Raw genomic sequence first — 17616 nt, forward strand, 5'->3', positions numbered from 1 at the left:
GCTCGAAAGGTATTTCCCATTTGAGCTTTGCATGTGGGCTCAGCTTTAATGAAGAATTGAGATTTGGCTAAAGAACGAAGTAACATAATGCCAGGACAGATCCAATAGAGGCAGCTCACACACAGAACCAACCTTCTTTGGCCCACAGAACATTTCACAGCCTGAGAACTGCATTTTGGAATTTTTTTATTTATTCCTCCCAACTGGGCAAAGAAATTACATTCCCAAGTTCATGCCACTGTAACATAAAGGCTATTTATTTCCAAACAAAAGAATTAGGAAATGTGAACTTTAAGGCTTTAAGACTAACATTAACTCATCCACAGGAGACAGATGGTATTTAGTATTTTCAATGAAGAGGCTGTTAAATGTGAAAACTTAATACATCTGCGATGAGTCATCAAGGGTGAGTTAATTTGCTAAAATCTTAGTTTTCACATTTCCTTTTTGGATCTTTTTTCTCTCTTTGTCTTTTAACCTGGCATCTGTGACCCTGACAATTTTCCATTTAACACAAAGGAAATACTTTGAATTTTCTTTTATTTGTTGTCTCACCTAGGGTCATTCCAGGATATTGTCCCCAAGCTCAGTTTAAAATGTTGATGAAACAATTTTTTCAAATACTTTAATGCAAAGGTCTAACTTAATATGAAGAAGTCAGGTCAGCCTGACATCATGTGTATGTATATGAATACATATATGTAGGTGTATGTGTATATGTATATAAATATGTATATGTATACTCTCTAGAAGGTACATTATCTACAATACTTTATGTATATTATATGCTATTTTATATTTATGGATATATCATCTTCCTTTTTTCTTTCTTTTGGCTCTTTTTATTGCTTTCCAACAATCTCCTGTCAATAATATCTTCCATCCCTGCTTATTCCTGCTCAGTGCTTGTATGAGTCCTACCTGCAATCTTTAGATTGGGGAGATAGGATTTTGGTTTTGCATTTATTACTTTATGTACTGGATCTCCTATTAAGTCCATGAGACAGAAATCCTCAAAAATATATAAGCATATATGATGTATATTGTATGTATACAAAAGAATACTATTTAGCCTGAAAAAGAAGAAAATTTAGTCATTTGCGACAACATGGATGAAACTGAAGGACATTATGCTAAGTGAAAGCCAGAAAAATACTACATGATCTCACATACATGCAGAACTAGAACAGCAGCAAAGAGTAGAATGGGAGCTATGAGGTAAAGGGTACAAAGTTGCAGTTACATAGGATGACAAGTTCTAGAGAACTAATGTATAAAACAGTGACTGTAGTTAATAATACTGTGTTGTATACTTGTAATTTGCTAAGACAGTGGATACTGAGTGTTCCTGCTGCGCACACAAAAGTTAACTATGAGAAGGGACAAATGTGTCCATTAGATTGATATTATTTTCAATTCACTACAGTATGTATGTCAAAACACCACATTGTACACACTAAATATACATAATATTTATAAAATATACATAAAATTAAATTTAAAATATTTAAAGCTAAGCCCTTAAGTTTCTCAAATTAAAAATTTAGAAAGAGTTCATAGAAATGGAATTATTACAACGTTTATCAAAGATTCACTAACAAAACACCAGTCACAGAGCAGATACACAAAAACATAAATAAATATGTCCATACACAGGAAGCCCACTTTATTCACAGATTTATTGCACATTGTTTTAATTAAGCATGGTCAAAAGAAATTTTAAAAATCAAAAGTTTCAAAAACAATTCTTTTAAATTTCCACACATTATATATCTCAGTTGATGTGGAGATACTAGCAGTCAGTTTCATGAAATTTAAATCACTGTGTGATCTGCTGAGAGTTTCTCTTCCCTTCAATTCTGTGAAACTCTGCCTCCCTAAAAGCAAATAGTATCCAAAAAGCAAAGTAAAAGTTATGGTAAATCTCCTAAGCCAAAAAGGGCACATGGTGTGCTTAATTGAAGTGATAAAGTGAAAATTTGAGGTTTGTTGATAGACTGCATGCCTTTAGCTGAAGTTAGGGAGTATGATACAAAAAACTAATCAATCACCCGAGGTACAGAACTGAACTCTATGCATCTGCCATGTTTCCTCAGAAACATGGTCTCCTTAGAACCACAAACCCATGCATACCAAAGATCTACTGTATACATATATTTCCAGAACCCAATTTTTACTGAAATTTCAATACATAGAACTATTTCCAAAGACCACAGAAGTGGCAGAAAGGGTAAGAAGGTTTCTAAAAACCAAAACAATTAAACTTTGTTGTAAACCATATGCAACTAACTTCTCACATGCATTCCTCAATGCTCCATCTATTCCTCAATTCTCCAGCCTGAGTCACCCAGGTACACAAATCCACCTAACACAGTGTAGTGAAAGCCTGAATACACAGTCAAAGCCTCAAGTAAAAGATTTTAGGCCTCAACCTTCTTCAAGTCTAGAACATAGATGTGGAACTTGGAGATACAGAACTATCTCCTGACTGGGAAGGCAAAGCCATGCATGAAAATGAACAGGCTGGAAAAGAGAAGGAGTCTGAGCTCCTGAGGGAACTCAGAGTTATTGCACTGGCCCTGCTAGGCTTACTTCTGTATATCTTGTCATTGTGGAAAAAGTCAATCTTTTTTTAATGTTTTTGTTTTGGGACTGGGGTTTAAACTTAGGGCCTACACCTTGAGCCATTCCACCAGTCCTTACTTTGTGATGGGTTTTTTTGAGATAGGGTCTTGCAAACTATTTGTTCAAGATGGCCTTGAACCAGGATCCTCCTAATCTCTGCCTCCTGAGTAGCTAGGATTACAGGTGTGAGCTACCTGCTACCGACTGAAAAGTCAATGTTTGTGTATGTAAGAAACATATGGTTCTCTGTGAATTTTTAGGTCAAAAATTCAAAAGAAATTAAAAAAATCCAAGCTCCAGTTTTACCAGCATGGGGGTCAGTCTGTGATGGTTGCCCAAAGTCCACAGCCCACAACAGGTAGGAGAAATATCCCACCAGTCAGCAATTCCCCCATTCTTGAAGGAAACATTCACCAATGTGTCCTTCTTCCCCCAAATCCTTCATTTCTATTTTATTTTGAGCTCCCTATTTCTTTTCTTATTTTTGCTTTTGTTTTCATTTTGCAGGGTCTCATCCAAGGCCCAGGTTGGCTTTGAACTTGGGATCCTGTCTCAGTCTCCCAAGTGCTGGGATTACATGCATGCACCTTGCTTGAGCTCTTCATTTCTAACCCTTCTCTTCATTACCCATCTCTGGAAGTGCTGAACTATTAGAGCTATTCCTTAGGCTGATTAATCTTTCCTCTAATAGGATAATTTTGATACATTATTCTGCTACCATCCACTAAATCTTGCCAAAGACCACCTTCAGGAAGGAACAAAGTAAGGGAAAAAGAGACAATTAGAAACCAATATTCATCTACATGCAAGACATTACATGTGTCTTTGGCTCCTCTGAACAGTTTCAGGAGCAGATCCTAAGGGACTCACAACTAGTTGGCTAAACACAGTATATTTGTCTACAGTGGTGATACATTTTTTAATGTGACCTGAGACATATACCAAAACTGGAGTTTTGTGGAGCTCAGAGGATAGAAAGTAAATCCTGTTCCAGGTATTGGGGGAGGTATCATGGAGGCAGTATTTGAATATTCTACTCACCTTTTTTATCCCAGCTCAGCCAGAGTAGAAGGAAGGAAAGCTCAAAAGAAGCTTCCAGCAGAGGGAAGAGTGGGAAAAAAACCTAGAGGCAGAGAAGACTTGGGCAGCTCTCGAACACTTCGATGTTTTCAGAACTGAAGGCAAGTTGGAGATGAGCAAAAAGTTCAGGTCAGGTAATGAGGGTCTTGAATGACAGGCTTAGGAGCTCCAACTATATGAGAACATGGGCTATGGAGCAAGGTGGATGAAGCTAAGATTCCAGGTGGTCGATCTGACAAAGCTGAGGAGATTGCAGCAGTCTCAGGAAGAGAGAGAGGGAATGGAATGCAAAGGTACAGTACCCAGCATCTGGTGCCTACTTGGATTAGCAGAGACAAGGGCAGAGAAAGACATGAATGCCAGAGGTCTCTGGACTAGAAGTCCAGGAAGATGGTGAGGTGTTCAAGTGAAAGAAGCACGCCAGGAGAAGATTATTTATTCCACTTCTGATCAGTAGGAAGGACATTAAAGCAGAAATGTTAAATATAATGAGAAAGGATGGGATTAAAACTGGAAAGGTAAGGCTCCCCCTCAGATGGGACGTAGGGGAAATCATGACTGTGTGTGAATTTTCCAAAGGAAGGACTACAGACAGAAATTATGACAAACATCAAAAATTTGGGTATGATTTCACTTTAGAATTATATGAATCCTAAATTCGCAGAATTTCCAAGATTTTCTAGATTGAAAAGATGAATATGTTATCTCTGATAAATTGAGTGCAATTTTTCTTATACCTTTTGGGTTCTACCAATTTTTAATACTTCCGTAGATATTAAGACCTATCAATGTCACTTTTAGAGAGAAGTGGGTGACTCATACAACATGCTAGTGGAGGCAGACTACTAATACAAATGTCTTTTATGATTTTTCAAATTTAAACAGAGTATTTCAATTGACTTGTTACTATGTTTAATATCCACTAGTTTATTCATTCAGCGTTATTCAATAAATACTTTTGGACCACCTGCTATGTGCCAGGTGTTGTTCTAGACATTTGAGGTGTATCAGTGGTCAGCCCACCAGAGATATTTACCTGCATGTTCCTTTCATTCTTTCTTTCCTGCTACAGTGCAAAGTGGACTGGATTTTTTTTAGATGTCTTATGCACCCAGCCTTTCCAAATTGTGGAAAACACACACCACCACAACCTTTGAGTCTTCTGTCTACTCAACCAAGTTTCATGTTGTCCTTGGTTGCAGAATGGAAAAATCATACTGACCTTTTGGGATAAAGAGTATAAGTGACCTTCATCAATTTCTTTAAAGTCCATTGTGAACTGTGTGTATCAGCATAAACAGCAATGGATAACCAAACAGAAATTCCAGGTGCTAGGCTTTGATTGCGGCTTACAACTCATAGTGTTCCTTTAGACTTCAGACTTATTATCTAAAAAAATATGAAGAAGATCAATACATAGGTAAAGTAGGTAGATAGATAGATAGTAGACACAATGAAAGGGTTTCACTCAGCCTTCCTAAACTTTTCCTACCAAGCACCCTATAGCAGCATAGATAGTGAATTTTGTATCCTAGTATAACCTCAGATATCCTGCTACAATCAGGAAATTTCTTTGAAGTCCTTTAATATTTTTGTAAATGTCTTCATATTTATTTTCACTTAACCATAACACTTGGTCAAATGATGTCTCAAGAACTGATATTAATAGTATTAATAATATTTGGTTTCTACTGAAGACATTCTAGGGACTATGCCTTGAGCTAAATCCTTTTCTTGCATCAGCTTATTTAATATTCCCAGTTACCCTTGAGTTGGGAATAATTATTTTCCCCATTTTACAGGGAAAACTGAGGCTTATAGGACCTGGAGGAATTTCCAGGATTATTCAGCTCTGGTTCTGCTGGGATTCAAGCTTAGGCTTTCTGGTTCCAGAAACAAATTTAAGATTTGAAGGTGAGCTGCAGTTTTCTATGGATGATTTTCCTGCCCCAGCCCCCAAACACCATGGTCTGTTTTGGGGACATTTCAAGGTGCCATGTGCAATTACCAGTGTATGGTTTCTCCAGCTCTACAGGGCCCATTCAAGTGCAGTCCTCTGTCTTTCTGGGGAAGCAGGGGAGATGACGGGACACAGCTTTTCCCAGCACATGTTACCCAGATGTTGAGTTTTTCCAAAGGATACTTGAGTCTTCTTTTCACCTTGTTGTCGGCCAAGGGAGTGGTTGAGGTAGTTATGGATGAGGTGTTTCTCCTATCGTTCCACTGCTGCTAAGTTGATTTACTGAATGTCATCCTAATCATTTGTGGAGCAAAAGGGAGTGCAAGGGTTAGGAATGGGGTGAGATGGGTAGAATGGCTGAGAGGAGAGAAGACAAGATTTATGTTCAACAGGGAAAAGTTGTTAGGACACCTCACAATAGAGGTTATTCATTAAGACCACTGGGACCCTGGGGACATAGAGGATTTGGATTTGGAACATATTCCATCAGCCTAATTGCTGGTGAAACCTGAGGTTACAGGAGAGAAACTGAGCAAATGGCTGGAGACTTGCTTTAGCTCCTGTGACCCCTCATGTAAAGTTCTCCTAGCTTTATGTGCTCCTCATCTGACCTCTCCCCATGTCCCTCTTTTTCCTTTTTGCAGTAGAATGTCAGGCTTGTTTCTGTTATTACTCTTAGTCAAAGTTGCTAGTGGCTACCCTGCAGAATACAATGTCATTTTTAAATAAAGCAGCAGATCCTCAAACTGGAAGGTATTTCTAACTCTAAGTTGTGGGCATAGGAAAATTTACCTGTTTTCACGACTTTGGTCCAGGAAAAGATCACCATGCAAAGAGACATTTTCTAGACACCAGATCTCTTGATAAATCTATTGAAATTACTTACAAACAAGATGATGTATCTCAGCTAAAATCCAGTGACTTAGACTTAGGCCAGAATGCTAACTGAATTTGTTAGAGTGCGGTTGGCTTTCAGCAACATAACGTGAGAAACTTGTGCTTATCTGCAAGTGGTGACTTATTCATGAATTCTAGCTGCTCTGGAGAGTTCCGCACCTGAGAGGGGACTGTGCTCCTGTTTGATGAGGACATTGCTACTAGACCTGTCAGAGAATCAGCCAGAGAACCTATAGAACTATCTTCACCAGACAAGGTGGACCTCTGAGAATCTCCAAGTCCCAGGATGCCAAGTGTCCTTCCCTCGGATTGGCTTCCTTCTTCTTAGAGCTCTGCTTTTCCATTCCACCTGGGTTAGCACTCTACTTCATTCTTGATGTGTCTAAACTTGCTTTTGTTTTGTTCAAAACTGGTGAGTCTCTTATCTCCACTCTGGTGGAGGAAAGGGATCTATTGGTTCTGCTTCTGGACCTAGGAACTGACTCTTTACCTGGAGGACAGGGGGATGTGGGCAGGCTTCTTGTGGGAAGTAACAGTGAACTGAAGCATGGAGATAAGTCTGGCAAAGGTACAGAAAGAATTTTTCTAAGAATGACAATTTTTCATGAAGACTCAGCTTTCTTAAGAAAGGAGACCACAGGCCATGTTTCCAGGAAAGTGTTGGACAGAAGTGAGGGCAAGGGTGGGGAAGGCTGAGGAAGCAAAGTTTATAAGTTATATTAAAGAATTTAGAGTCTATCCTGAGGTCAAGGGGAAAGCAATGAAGGCTATGAAGCAGAAGAGAGACACATCTGGATTTGCATTTTTTAGAAATGTTGTTGTGGCTACAGCTTGGAGAAAGAATGGTGGCACAGAGACCAGTTAAATGACTGTGGCTATGCCTGGCCAAGAAAAGAGGACATAGGGTAATATCACTAAGGACAGAGAAATAGACACATTCAAGAGATTTGGGGCACCACAATTACCATGATAGTTTTGAATTAGATGGTAAAGGAGAGGGAGAATTCAGGGATGGCTCCTGAGGGTCTGGCAAAAGGACCCAAAGTGATAATGGAATCATTCACTATGTGCTAAGGACTGAACATTTGTGATTCCCCCCAAATTCCTGGGTCAGAGCCTTAACTACCAATGTGACAGTTCAGGAATGAGAGCCTTTGAGAGGTAATTAATTAGGTTTGGTAATAGAAATGGTACTCCCATGATAAGATTAGTGACCATATAAGAAGAGTAAGAATGATCAGGTAACAAGAGTTTTTTCTCTCCATGGGAGGATATAGCAAGCAAGTGGCCCTTTAAGCACCAGAAAGAGGGTCCTCACCAGATGCTGAATCTGGAAATACCTTGATCCTGTCTTTCCAGTCTCCATAACTGTGAGAAATAAATGTCTGTTGTTTAAACCCCTAGGTCAATGGCATTTTTGTTATAGCAGCCTGAACCGACTAAGACACTGGGAAAGAGGAGATAGAACAATCCAATCTCAAATAAGCCATTGAGGGGCTATCACGTGTCTAAGTGTTGAGCAGAAGAATAAGGCCAAAGAGAAGTCTAAGTTGTAGATAAAGATTTAGGGGCCATGTACCCACAGGAGGAATGAACAGCCATAGGCATATGTGAGAGGAAAGAAGATGAGGGGAGGGGAGAAAAGGGGAGTGGTCGGGGAATCATCAACACCTAAGGTAGAAGAGACTTACTTTGGTTCACAACGTTCATAGTCACTATGGTCCAGAGTTGGGAAAAATCCAAATATTACATATTGAGTCACAGATGGGGGCAACCAAGTACATATTTCTGTCCCTGAGAAGAATTTTTGTTTCTAGCCTAACAGTAATGGAACCAGAAGGCACCAATGTCTGTGAAAGGGCTGGGAGTCTCCTGTCTGCACTGTATGGATTTGAAAAGGCTGTGTAAGTAAAAAGAATCATATTCATACTAATCCTTACTATATGCTAGCTATTCTTTCCTGCCATTCTACAGGTGGTAGAACAGTTCAGAGAAGTTGTTAAACTTGTCCCAGCTAATTCAGTGTTGGGAGCATAGCCTGTCGTCATTCCTAGGTCTTTGGATTGAGATTCACTGCTCTGTCCCTGTCCTCCTGTTACTCATTATTGCTCCCATATGTTTATGTGCATTTATTATATTCTGAATCTGTGGACTCTCTCCACTGAAACCAAGGAGAGTGGCTTAGCTGAAGAGGTGGGAAAATACAACAGGAGAGAATTCTTCTGAGACCTGTGACATCTTCCTCTTGCCTTGACCTGTCAGCTGTTGCTGAGTCCCAGAGAAAACAGAGAATATGAGACACAAGCCATGATTGTCCCTCTCCTGCCCTGTGTTTTCTCTTTCTGCTCCATACCATCATGGATAATGAAAGTTGACCAGCCGCTTGGATTTCCTTTCTCTCTGCCACTGTCATTTCCATTTGCTACCTCTCAAGCCTTTTTAGCACAAGGTTGTTGTGTTTGGGTTCTCATTTGCCAGGCAGTGATAAATTCCAAGAAAAACCCATTCTTATTGAATTATTTTCAGAATGTTATGCAAACATGTCTAAATTATGTGGCAGCCAATTCTGCTCTAAGATCTGCTTTTTACTTCATGTTAATTCAAGTAGAGGAGAGAAACGAAAAAGGCAAAACCCCAAATGTTGAGATGCCCTTTCATTCTCAGGGAGAATTTTGTTTTAAAGTGTACTCCTTTTGATGCAAAGGGCCTGAACTCCCTTTCAGAGTCTAGGCAATAAAGGGCACATTCCAGGACTAGCTACCCCTCATGGAAGACAAAAAAGGGAAAGTTCTCTCTTAGGTTCTCTAGTAGAGAAAGGCTGAGCCCACCACTACATGTGGAGCTGTGAGCTCCATTTTTGAAAAAGATCAGACAAGACTTCTTCCTGTGAGTTCAGGCCTTATTCTGGGCTATCTTGTCCCAGGGTACTTAAAAACAAGTAGAAAAGGCTATTTTACACTCATGTGTCCTCCATTACCAACTCTAAGAGATAGTTTAGTTAGGACCAAGCTCCAATTCCAATGGAGCCAATACATTTCCGATTCTGGGAGTGGACAGCTATTGGTTTTCCATGTCTACATCTTCTAGTCAGAGTCCCTATTTTTGTTTTATTTATTTTTGTTTTTTTTTTTAATGGAACTTTCTATCCCTCACTTGTTGCCTATTTTAGAGCCTGCTAAGCTGGTAGGATGGAAGACTGGAGCTGCCAATGAGTTTTGTCACCACCAAAGGGGCACTTTTCTGAGACTGAAGCCAGGACAGGAGTGTGGAAGGTGGGAAGGTGAACTGGGCAGGGTCCTGGGCACATCCTCACAGCATCTGCTCCACCCATGCCTGAGTCAGCTCTATTCCCTAGACTACAAATACAAGAACCAGTGAAAGTAGGAATCTCAATGATTAAGCTTTTTAAGTCTCAATAGATCTATTTGAGAAATTCAATAGGCAAGATACAAAACTTTTAAATATGGTGCATAGATATCTGGAATTCCAAAACTTTATGTCGTAATATTCTTAATCAAAATGCCAGTATGTAAACAAATGCCTAATCATATAGAACAGAATTTGTGAACAAGAGAGACTTCAATTCTTCAATTAAAACTTTTATCACAATAGCAGCAATGGTCTCTTATTATCTGAAAATTCTAATAGAAACTCCTCACCCTGGCTTTCCCAGCTGGCCCTACCTACATTGTCAACCTTGTTCCTCCATGTATCTTTACAATCTTCATACTCTGATCAGACTGAGCCCTGCACTATTCTCCACTTGTCCTCACTTCCAGCCTCTGTATTTCCGCAATGACAGTGTCTCCTTTACACTGGTGCCCTCTTTCTCCAGCCCCACCCAAAGAACTATATATCCCCATTCTGCAAAGTATCACTTAAAGTTCTCACTCTCCATAAATCATCCCTCAGTTTCTTGTCCCCAACTCCACTTCTAAGAGCAAAGTCCCTTCTCAGGATCCTCAAAGCATTTTATCTGGACCTCATTTATGTTTATAGGGCTAATTTCCCCTTATGTATCACTTCCAGTCCCTCAGTCTCAGGTGCTTCAGGAGTCCCTTGGCACTTGTTCTAACCCAGTTGCTGCCAAGGGAGCACATCTGGTAGAGTGTTGCTTCCTGCCCATGCTCTGAACCTCTTACCTCTATCTTGGCATATCCCTATTGCTACTAAGACATCAGACCCAATAAGATACATGGTGCTTAGCAAGTGTAAGAACACACACACACACACACACACACACACACACACACACACATTCAGGGGAGCTACTACTCCCTAGATGGAAGCTATCATCAATGGGAGACAGGACCCAATGAATAATTTCTTCTCTGTTCTCCTTCCCCTGTCCACCATACACTTTCTTAAGACAGTCTTATAAGACAGTCCTGTGAGCCTGAGCCATTAGTTGCCTTTATTAACAAGTAGTGGCTTGTTAGTGAAGTTAGTGAACACTTCCTTATATCCTTTTCTACCCATTCTTTCCTTCCTTATATCCTTTTCTACCCATTCTTTCCTTCCTTATATCCTTTTCTACCCATTCTTTCTTTCCTGAGTTTCTATTTCACAGTGTGGAAGTAGTATAATCACTTTTGCATCTGGCTGTATTTTCCAGAGCACCTTGTGTATGCCTTTTGTTCCCCTGACTAGACTACATCATTATTGTATATGGATTCTGTATTTTTTATCTCTGCTCTACATGATCCCAAATGAGTGCCTGACATAATGTTGGTGCTCATTTAAAGGATGAGTGAAGGATAACTTGTTTGAATATAAGGAAACTAGTGGCCCCAAGAGTACTTTGTATAGTATGTACAGAGGAGAAAGGTAAATTCACAAAGGAACTGGAGAGCAGGCTGAGGTAGAGACCTCATTAGGATAGCAGAAGTTGGGAATGAGTTTATTCTAATGAACTAGAAGTCCTTTCTACCACCACCCACCACCTACCTCTAACACAGCTTTTCTTACATCATCATTCATTGTGGCTAGAACCTTGGTGTCCATATGTAGCCTTGAAACCTGTGCTTACATCCAGGCCAACAAGGACATTACCATAGCAATGGCACCCATCAGTCTGCATCAGGGAAGTTTTTCACAAAGACACCTGTGGAAGGACCTGAAACAATACAGATTCATAATTGGGAAGATGAGAAGCTCCAGTTACCTCTCAGCTCTGTGTTTGGAAGCAGGACTGTTCACTTTGGACTACATCCCTGGAGCTCTTGGACCTCAAGAGAGTAATACTAGACCTCCTGCTAATGAGGACTCCATCAGATAATTATAAATGAAAAGATGAAACCACATCCATTAGGTGACAAGGTGGTTCCTTCTGGTCATCCCAGGGCTTATTGAGCCTGTCTGCAACAAGAACACTCTGTTGACCAAAGCCTTTCTAGGGTACCAGGTGTAGTCGTGGCTCATTGGAAAGTGTGACCCATGCAGAGAAAAACAAAACAGGAGATGGGCAGAGGAGAGGAGATGAGTAATTGCACCTGTCAGAAAATGAGGATAATGGTTAAGGATACACATACGGAAGCTCTGAGTTCTGTGGAGAAAACCACCAGTGCAAACATGAGGAATTATTTGTCCTCAATCTACCCTGGAGAAGGTGGAATTGATCCATGGGGACTGGTGGCCTGTATCACCTTCCAGCCGACACTATTAAAAGTGTCTGCTCACACTCAGTGAGTAGCACAGGCATTACACAACCCTTGCCCTGCTGCCTATCCTGCAGATACAGGCAGCTCTCATTTTCAAAATGCTATTTTTAAAATGACCAAATCATCCCACATTACCCCCCACTGTAGCCCAGAGAAAAGAGCCTGTTGCCTCACCAGTTTTTGGCATCAAAGTGCCTCATCATGGATATCTTCTGCTGTCACACTGTCCTGATTAAGATTAATTGTCCCAGTTCAAGTGAGTCACTCAGAAAGGATGGGAAGGGTGGAGGGAAGAGGGCAGATGGCTATTTTCCCCTACTTCAATGTTTGCTCTGAAAGATCCAGAAGAATACACTAGTGGAGAAAAGGAATTTAAAGTGTGGGACATGTAATAAAGGAGATCAAGTGAAAAAGCTATTATGGGCTCCATGTTTATCTTCAACTCAGTGACGTTCAGAAGAGCATGCACTTGGCTGGAGGATATGACTGTTCCCTGCCAGTTGGAGGGCCTTGACCTGAACTCTCAAAAACTCAGCTGACCTCGTCCAGTCCCATCTACCTAAATAACAAGGACAGTACACCTTCCCTGGGCAGATGTATACACACACTCCAGATGTGTATATTGGGAACTCAAAATACCATTTTGGGTAGAGAAGTCATCTATAACCAAGAGAGAAAATATATAACCACTAAACTCAAGACTGCACCAAAAAGGAAATTAATATTATTTATAGAGCAGCTTTCACTTGCCAGGCATTACTGCAAAGGTTTATTCTTTCTGAGCTTTCTTTCCAAGTCTCAATTGCACATCCCTTCTGAGCATATGTATACCCCTGGCCCTGAAACCCCCTACTCCCTGGCAAGGCCCCCAGACTTCTTTGTTGATAAAGTGAGCCTGAATGAAGCAGCTAGGACAGTATGGAGAGTATTTATAGAATATTTATGGAGCCCTCATCCAAAACCCATGATCACTACTCTCATTCAAAATTGAAAACATCTATCATCTATGCTTTTTTCCTATCCCATTACCTTAACAAAAGGAAGAAAAGTTTGGCAAGAAAGAAAATTTAGGGCTTTTCTGATTCTGTGCATTAAATAGAAATCAAGTTGTCATGATCTGTTGGAAAAAGAATCATCAGGCAGACTATGAGAAGATTGAAGAACATAAGATCTAGCCCAGAACATGGAACATTCAATATCTACTGGCAAATCAATGAACGAACTTGGCTAGGAATTCTCATCTCATCAATAAATCAGTTGTGTGACCTTAGATAAACTATTTGATTTTCTGGACATCAGCGATTATCTAATCCAACAGAGAAACAAGGCTGTCTTCTAATTCAGGTATTCTTTTTCTCCCAACAGCCTAGAGTCTGTACACGTCTGAGAACTTGCTTTACCTTCCTTTCCCCAACAAGTCCATTTTGGAACCAACCATGACCTACATCTATATCTTGGGTCTAATGAACTTTGGACATTTAACTCTTAGTTCCAGTCTGCTGACAGGTTAACCGAAGCTTTCTCTGGGTCCCAGTGGTTCTGATGTAGGGGATGCCATATGTGATTTTGCAAATAAGTCTGCAGAACTCATTACTCAAACAGTAACTCATCTGTACTCCCTCATAAAAAGGGCACTTACAAAAGAAACATGCTGTGTTCCACTTACTTCCTTTTCTGCCTTCTGCTATTTGAGGACACAGTGTCCTTACCTCTGGAGGGTACAGCTTAAGGCACCATCTTGGAAGCAGAGAGTATCCCTCACAAGATAACCAAACCTGCTCTCTTCCTAGGCTCCAGCACTCTGAGAAATAAATTTCTGTTCTGTATAAATTATTTAGTCACAGGTTTTTTTAAAGCAGCACAAAATAGGTTAATTCCAGTTTACATAATCAATGTTTATCCATTCTCTCTCTCTCATTGTATTTCCAACCATGGGAACCTAAGTCATTTTGATCTTGGCCAGAGTTAGAGAAATGGATAGAGTGCATAGGATGCAGGTAACATTGGCCACTCAGCAAGGCTGTCAAAGGCTCAGAATATGGAGAGCTTCAGTCCCTATTTCCCCAGGATGCTTGCCCAGGTAGTCCATCCCTGGGTCCCACTTGCTAAGAAACTAGTGAGTATCAGACTAAGAAAGGTCAAGATCTATTCCATGTTCATTCTCTTGCTTTTAGGAATGGTTCAAAGAGGCTAAGATAACCTGTCAAAGTCACAAAGCCAGTATAGGCCAGACCTCTCTCAAATCTTCCTTATGGCTTTTCCACTTCCCTAAGGATTCATTGTCACCCAAATTTCTGCAGGACCATTTTGACAGCTGGAAAAAATTTGGCAACATTCATCACTTAGTGATAAGCTCAAACTTCCCTGAAATGGAAAGTCAGGATGCCAAGGCAGGCAGGATGACCCAGGGATCTACTGAGGAATATAGTCCCAGAAGAGGACTATGACCCAATTGTGCCCCAACAAGCCTGGGGTCCTTTGCTTTATTTTTTTGCTTTTTGTTGACCCTTTCCCCCTCATTGTGTCCTCACTTAGCATTGTGTGGGAAGAGAAGATCAAGAATCTGGAAAGACAGAAAAGATATTTTCTTGGTCAGAAATTGGCAAGACCTCATATTCCCATTTCATCAGTATGCCTGGTACATTGGTTGGAGATGGGTCTTCACCTCCTGGCTCCTCTTGGGCTCAGTAAATTCACACTTTAAAAATTTTACAGAGTAGTTTATGGGCTGTGAAGAGGGGGAGCTGGGGAGTCTGTTGTCAGGGGCTGCACTGAGCAATGAGACATCTTTGTGGTATTCTTTTTCTTCCCTCCACATGTGAGTCTTGTAAATGAGTATTTAGACTCCCCTAGGGAGATGGGAAAGGGGTTTGCTGGGGGCAAGACCTGAAAGAGCGAAGACCTTTGAAGAATCTTTCAGGAAATCTTAGATGCTTGTCTTAGATCAACTTGATCGTTTGGGGTGGGGGGAGGGGGGCAAAAGATAATTCCAGCAGATCATTCTCACAATTCTGAACTGTACATCCCGTGAGAAGAAGGTGAATGTGTGACTTAGTGATTTAATGCAGCTTTTCTCAATTTTGTAAAGAGTTCACATTTTAAGAGGTGTGATTTAGGGTAAATGTAGTAGGATGTGCTATAGAATTCTCTCTCTTAAACTCCCCAGAATATCATAATCTACACACAACATCCCCACAATAGCTGGACAGTCACCTAGAGATGGCCACTGACAGAGACCCACCACATGGGAAGCAAAGAATTAAAGCTGACTTTGAGGGAAAAAATGCTATTTGCAGGCTAGTTGAAGAAGGGACAGGATAAGTTGCTAGAAATGTATCAATAGAGAAAAGTTGGAAAAAGGACCAGATACATTTCTAACTGTTCTCATGTCTTCCAAGCTTGAGAATCCAACCAGAATGGGTGGTCAGAAAATTTGAAGAATTCTTCCCCTCTCCTCCTCCATCATCACCATCTTCATCTTGCTCTTGGTAAATATCTAATAAATGATGCCAGGCATCTTTTGAGTGATTTGCATATATTAGCACAGTCTCACATATTCTCTGACAAGATAAGACTATTGTTACCTGCCTCCTACAGATGAGAATGGAGGCAACTCTGCACATACTCTGCACAGGAGTGGCAAAGAGAAGACTTCTCAACTTCTTCCAAGAACTAGCCTCAGCCTCTACAAGTTAGAAACAAGCACCCAGAGAATTTTAACTCCTATTCAGATTTCCCAATTTTCAAATTCTATTTTTGATTAACATGTATTAATTGAATAGACTAATAGGATTTAATGTCATATTTCAACATATGCATACAGCATGGATGGATTGAATCCAGCTTCCTCTTTAGCCACTCTTGCCAAGCTCTAGGAATCACTATTCTACAATCAGGGTCCTAATTTTTCCTTCCACCAAAAGAATAAATTAATTAATGCTAAAGTGTGGAAGTCCCAAAGGGATAGTGAAGAAGGAAGTGGCCTTTAGAAAAAGATTAAATCTCTGGATCCACCATGAATTTTGGAAGATCCTGACTGTAATGGGTTGAATCTCTGATTGCTCCTTTATTGCAATCTTTGCAATCTTATTGTATCTTTGTTTGCTTAGGTTGGGGAGACTTCTGGAAAAGACCCAGCCTACTAATCAAATCCTCTACCTCTACTCTGCCTTCACCTAGTCTTGACCCCTTAGGAAGGTATTCTCCTTAGTGGAACTGGAGAGGACTTGAACTCTCTGTGGGTGGTAGGATGGGAAGGAAGGTGGCCTCTTGGGCAACGCTGTAGGCCAAGTTCTGTGAAGCACTGCCAAGAACAACTGTCCATGCAGCCTAACAGGGAACAGAAGGTGTGCTGTCGAGAGCCTCTGCTCTTTACTGTCCCTTGAGTTGTGTTACTAAATGCCCTTCAAGTTTTCCTAGTAAGTATCCCAGACCAGAGAGAGTGATGGAGATACTTCATGCCTGAGGAAGATGAGAAAGAAAGGAAAAATATTACCATAAAAGCAAATTGGAAAAATAGAACTGGAAAAATCCTACTAGAGAAACACAAAATATGATTAAGCCAGTTTAGATTCTTCTGGGAAGAGGTGTGTGAGGGGGTGGATAGTGATGCTAATAAACAGTGCATACTTGGAATCTCCAAAAGAGCAGGAAACCAGACTCCTTCCAAAGGCAGGGGCGATGCACGTAGAGACATAACATCCCAGAACTGTCACCAGCAGTCCTGCTATAGACAGAGAGGCATAGTGCCAGCATCCATGTACTTTCAATCCACAAATCCCCTGGATTAGCAAGCATTTTATTTGCCTTTAGAGTGAACCAGCCTTGTACACTATAAACATTTTACTCAGGCGATAAGTTCTGGACTCTGCCTCTCATTTCCTTAGTACTCCTCCTACTCAGGCAGCCGACCTTCCACCCACTTTATTTGGCTGAGCCTGAATGCAGTTAAAATATGATCTCCAGTTATTTAAAGATGAAATGGCTTTTCATATATCACTCTTTCTTTAATTCTTCCTCAGATATGAATGTAGATACCCTGGTATGAGCAGAGTAATGACTCCTCAAAGATGTCCAGATCTTAATCCTTAAAATCTTTAACTCTGTTAGCTTTTACATTAAAAGAGACTTTGAAGATGTGATTAAATTAAAGATCTTGAGATGGGGAGATTATCCAGGATTATCTAGGTGGTCCCAATGTGATTACAAAGGTCTGTCTTTTAAGATGGAAGAGTAAGGCATGAGACAGAGAAGGAGCTGTGTCCACAAAGACAGGTCAAATATCATCACCTCATGGAAGCCTTCTTTGTCTTCCCCTATGAGATCAACCACCTCATTGCAGCCTCCATTTGGACCATATTCTTCTACTCCATGGCAGTCATCACAACATCTGTA

At 40.5% G+C, this 17616-nt stretch overlaps 1 long non-coding RNA gene across 1 annotated transcript in view; it reads left to right on the top strand.

Annotated features, from left to right (window-relative positions):
- LOC141422395 (uncharacterized) overlaps positions 1 to 17616 on the top strand; it is a 153787-nt gene that overhangs the window by 86650 nt on the left and 49521 nt on the right. The window contains exon 3 of the long non-coding RNA XR_012446936.1: positions 8380 to 8466. This is a non-coding gene — a long non-coding RNA (uncharacterized lncRNA). The remainder of the gene's footprint in view (positions 1 to 8379; positions 8467 to 17616) is intronic.

The sequence above is a fragment of the Castor canadensis genome, chromosome 4 (genome assembly GCF_047511655.1).
Source record: "Castor canadensis chromosome 4, mCasCan1.hap1v2, whole genome shotgun sequence".
Taxonomy (NCBI): domain Eukaryota; kingdom Metazoa; phylum Chordata; class Mammalia; order Rodentia; family Castoridae; genus Castor; species Castor canadensis.